A 5626-nucleotide genomic window follows, 5' to 3' on the forward strand; every position below is an offset into this window, starting at 1 on the left:
TCTGTTGTAACAGTCATGATCATTTGGATTGTGCTGTAGTTCTGACTCTTCCTCTTGAAACATCGTGACTACACGTGTGGGTGGGTGCACCATATAGGTTATTAAAAACACACCCATTTACTGTCATGGCTGCTGATGTTTAAACAGGTCAAAGAAGGTGCTAAACAAACTGTGAAAGACTTCTACGCACACATATCACTAGCAGTATAAGGCAGTTAGACACTCTCCCCTCCTCCTTATCCACTCTTGCTGATTGCAAATTCACTAAGGTCTAAACTTTAAAGTAAGGACTGTACTGCTCAGTGACAAACTTGATAAAGTGCATTTGAGCGGGAAATCAGGCATGGTTATTAAAGATTATGAACCAAAACAGGATTTTACGTCACATTAATAATTAGTTATTAGCTATGAATTTCATTATCATTTCAAATTTTCAAGTTTCTAGATGTGGTATGATGTGTAATTAACCTAGTTAATTAATATCAATAAACATAATACTGATATAAATATAACAATAATTAACAAATTGAATAAAAAGTATTGAAACAAGAAAATAAAAAAATTTCTATAAATCAGAAAAAGTAGGGTTGTCAAAAAATAAAAGAAACAAGGGGGTTTAGTTTAATCATAATAATAAATATTAATTCAATTAATAATAATAAAAGTTAATTAATAAAAAATAATTATTCTAAAAAATAATACATCAATTTCAACCCTACTTTGCAGCATTTAATGAAGGATTACTAATTCCTTTAACATGACAAAAGTTTAATGAAAGAATGACAACCCAACTGCTTAGTTCCAGCCTAAGCAAGTGTGCGAGTTGGCCCTACTGACAATTCCTAACAATGTAACATAATCAGATCAAAATTTTTAAAATGTATATATACTAAAGACATGTATCCATGCTTTTACTTTTAAAATCAATCTAACAAGTATACATTAATATTTTAATTTTATTAATTTTTATGGTAATGCATCACAAAAATTGAAGAATGCAATAGCAAACTAATCATCCGTAGTTTAGAATTTTCACTTGTGATGACAGTAACTTATTCAATCAATGCTAGGTAAAAATTCTGATTTTTATTTATCAGAATACTTAATTTACATCATACTCATAGCAATGTATTAAGGCAATCACTAAGTACAGAGGCATAAATAATTTAAATTCATTAATTTATATTGTTGTCTGAATATTAGCATATTCTGCAAAGTAGGGTTGAAATTTATGTATTATTTTTTAGAATAATTATTTTTTATTAATTAACTTTGATAATTGTGACCATAATTGACAAAAGGGCCCTTATGGCGGATTTTAAAATTGATCTTAATAATGGCAAATATCAACCTGTGAGTGCTTTGTTACACAATCATTGTTTCTAAAAGTTTCATGTTAACTTTTTGCATCCTGTGGAGTAATGTTATGATAAATGGGGCTCAGGAAGTTGGATTTCTTAGGCTAGAAAGACAAATTTCACTATCCGCCATAAGGTACCTTTTGTCAATTATGGTCACAATTATTGATTGAATTAATAATTATTATTCTGATTGAACTCAACCCCCTTGTTTCTTTTATTTTTTGACAACCCTACTTTTTCTTATTTATAGAAATTTTTTATTTACTTTGCAGACTTAATTTTATTGGCAAAGTCTAATGATCTGAAAAAGTCTGTTTATGACATGTGACTGCACTTTTAAAATTACAACTTTTTTAGAAAAAATAGTAGAGTGCCCTGAAAGCTTGTGTGATCGTTACTATGAAGATTTTACTTCAGAACGAAGACTCTATTGTGATACTGAGTTTAACCATAGAAAGCACAAACACATGTGTACCGTTAATGAATGCATTCAGGAATATCTATTTCAGAGCTTACCTGATAATGCATCATTTTATTCAATAATAACAGCCGGAGCATTGTCTATGAAGAAACTCAGTACATACGCATGGATTTTCTACCAGATGGTATCTATTGGAATCCTAATACCAAGACAAGTGAAATTTTGAAGAATCTAGAACCCAGCAATGATTTATGTGAATCAATTTTGGGTTTAATTGATTATCTTTGCACTGCACTACCAAATTTAATTTAGCTCACTAAGAGTAATCTAGTGGCAATTAAAAAGAATCACACAATGATGTGGTTTAATGAATTACCCTAGAAAAGACAGAATGTCATCATTGAATTAGCTATGAAGAGACTAAAAGAGGTTGGAGAAGATTTTATTGAAATACAGAAGTCAGTTGCCAAAAGAAGACAAGAGAGAATGCTTGAGCAGAAAAAGAAGAGACTGTTTAAAGAAAAAACAAGCAGCAGAAAAGGAACTACTAACAAAGCTTCACTTAATTACATTATTAGCTGAATTTGAAACAGCACAGTTTCGGATTAAACGTGAAGGATTGTCATCCAAGAAAGAAAATGAGAAAATTTTTAATTGATTAAAAGAACAAGTCAGAATAAAAAAAAAGCGTCTAATGCAGAAGACTAGCATCACGTTCACTAGCAATGGTCGGAAACGTTCACTTAGTATTTTAATTGAGGAAGTTAAAAAGCTTATTGCAGATTCAACTGTCATCTGTGATCCAAATTCACTTGTTGGTAAAAGCGTCATGCATAAGTTTTTAGTTGATAATGAAAGAGAAGAGTGGTTTAGTGGCTTTGTACTGGACTATGATGGTGAAACACATCACATTAAGTATGAAGATAGCAGTGAAATATTTAATTTCAACTTGATAGAAGACCTTATGAATGGGGACTTAAGAGTTCATTCAGACTAAACTAACTATAACAATTGCTATTTATTATACTTTCTGCATGCATTTCATCATTCTTTTAACAATAACTCGTAACGTTTACAACTTACATGAACCTTCTATATCTATTCTTGCTTACTATTGTAATTATGCTATATTAATATTCTTCCTAACTTTATACTTTGCCCGCACATTTAGTTTAACAATAAAAAATAAAATAATTTTAATAAATTTTGTAATATCAAGTTAACAATAACTTCAAATTAAACTGTGTCCAGTTTCAAGTATACAACATGACCTTGATTTCCAGCTGCAATCAACTCTATTAATTCTTCTATGGCAACAAGAGCACAACCACAAACGTAAGTTGATGATGGGTGGAGTCGTTTAGTGACAATGCTTTTTGAATCATGTTTTTTATACACTCGAACAGAATTATCTTCACCTCCAAGGACTACATAATCACGTAAGCTATCAACACCAACAAAACATGTTTCATGAGTACTATCTTCATAAGTATTTGTGCAAACTGTCTTGTGTAGATCCCATAGTTTAGCTGTATTGTCCATTCCTACTGTGAGTAATTTAAAGTCAGACACAAACAGAGCATTGCTCACTGTCTTTATATGTGCCTTTGCTTCAATGATTGTTGTACTTGTTTTGCGAATGTCGTAAACATAAAACTTCCCTCTTGTCATTCCAAATGCAAGAAAATGAGGAGAAAAAGGGGTAAAGTGAACACCACAAACACCAGCACAAAGATTAAGGCAGAGATGACTGTGCCTGTTTGCTAAATCATGAACGTACTGTTCCATCAGCTGAGCTAGAAACAAAAGATTTTTGCTGATACCAAGTAAGTCCAGTAACTCGTGAGCCATGCTCTAAATAGCTACGTAATAATGACTTCTTTGGTATGTCATAAACATCAAAGGGCCCTTCATTATCAGTTACTAAGATATGAGATAGACTATCACCAACAGATCTTCTGTTCTTGTAATTAACATTAAAGTTAGTGATGGTGGGACATCCATGCTGACTATTGATACTCTGTATTGGTGTTCGCTTTCCCATACTTTTTATTAAATTGATGTTACAACCACATATCACAGTGAGCAAATCTATTGGATTGTAGTAGTCTAGTCCTCTAGTTTCTCCCAGAAATTTTCTTTCTCTCAACACTGACAATGAGCTAGGCATTTTAGTACCTGCCAAAATGTTTAAATAATGGCTATATTACATTACTTTGTATGCAATTTGTGACAGGCGTGGTCAGAATGGAGGGTTCAATAAACTTACAAAATAAATTGAGATGACAAATAACAAAGTTGAAAAACGAAAAGTCTGTGGAAATGAAGTTCCTATTAGTACTTTATTCTGAGCGAAAAGTATTGCGAAATTTATGACTGGCTGCAGAGATACACTCTAAAATGAAAAACCAATAATCACAAAATAACTTCAAAAGTCTCTTTAAAAGTTACCAATGACTCTTCTTGGACTGTAGGCCTAGTACTACCAAGTTTTTGTAATCTCAAACACTGAGTAACAAGTTTAAAATAATTTCTAAAACTCCGCAGTGAGCAATACCGTAAACAATCTAAATATTCCAATTATTGGTTAATTAATTAAAAGTTTATTATTTATTTTTATAAAAACAAAGCAAAGAACTACAGAAATTTTACTTGATCTGCAGCTAGTTAGTGGTGGACAACAACTTCCCTGAATAATTACAATATATAAAGCAACTTCATTTTTTCAGTGTGAGCCCCACAAAAGTTGTAGAGTTATTGCTGTGTTCTAGTGCCAATAAAGTCCTTTTTGTGAACTGTAATAACATCATCTGGGTCATATACTTCATTTACATCCAGACAACACTTCTGCTTCAGTTTACAGGTAATATTTTTTAGATTTTTATTTTGAACTATAATTAAGAGATCTACATTTAACGTTAAAATAATTAATAGTTATCGCACTTGCTGATGAATCCTATAGAAGACTATTGTTATTCTTATGTTTCATAATGTTTCTTTCCTTACTGTTGGATGAGGGGCTCCTCCTCTTCCTCCTTGGTCTCCCCTGCCATGCTTTTATCCCACCCTCCTCCTCTGTGTTGCCTTCGCTTCTTCATAGCAAAGAAAACAAAATAGTGATTACTCATTTCAATAATGCTCCTTTGATACTTTAAATTTCTTTCGCTTGTCTCTCTCTGTCCCTGTCCCAGTCACTTCTCCTGTCTCTGTCTCCTCGCCTGACTCTGTCTCCTCCCCTGTCTTTGTTTCTTCTCCCGTCTCCTCACTACTCCCCTTCCTCTCCCTCCTGCCCTATTCAATGAGTTCCAACTGCCCTAATTTACAATGGCATAAAGCCTTTAATTTATACTTAAAATTATGTTTACTTCGGAGAGCTAGCCTGAACTGTTCCAAGTCTTTAGTTAAGAAATTTGAATTTAAAGTACAAGTAATTTAACTATTGTTTAATTACCTAATGGCCTTCCTTCTTTCTTCTTGCCTATTTCTTGTAAATAGAACTAACTAACATAGAATGCAAAATTACTTTTTAGTTTAAAGGGTAACTAAGATTAGTATATTTTTTGATTTTTCAATAATCAAATCACAGTATCTATACAACAATTGAACAACAGTTATGCACTTATTTCCATCAAAAAGTCTTTCACTTGCAAGAAAATGCACTTTACATTTCATCTTTTTTGTTGGCAGCCTTCTTCTTCCTGTTTCAGCAACAATGCGGGGGAGTGCAATTCGTGATGTCATCAGATGAATTGATGGCTGTTCCTTGCATCTCTTTCATCCAGAATAGATGTGTTATAATAGCTGCAATAGTACAAAACAAGGACAATTTTACACTGCTTCCACT

The 5626-nt window shown here is 32.3% G+C and overlaps 1 long non-coding RNA gene across 1 annotated transcript; it reads right to left on the minus strand.

Annotated features, from left to right (window-relative positions):
* Nucleotides 1-4968: 4968 nt before the first annotated feature.
* Nucleotides 4969-5340, minus strand: LOC109593789 (uncharacterized). The gene is made up of 3 exons (XR_002191149.1): nt 5234-5340; nt 5148-5177; nt 4969-5096 (listed from the first exon to the last, which is right to left on the minus strand). It is a non-coding gene; the product is annotated as an uncharacterized LOC109593789 (long non-coding RNA).
* Between the last annotated feature and the right edge of the window lie 286 nt (nt 5341-5626).

This window comes from Amphimedon queenslandica, unplaced genomic scaffold (assembly GCF_000090795.2).
Source record: "Amphimedon queenslandica unplaced genomic scaffold, v1.1 AMPQUscaffold_13505, whole genome shotgun sequence".
Lineage (NCBI taxonomy): Eukaryota > Metazoa > Porifera > Demospongiae > Haplosclerida > Niphatidae > Amphimedon > Amphimedon queenslandica.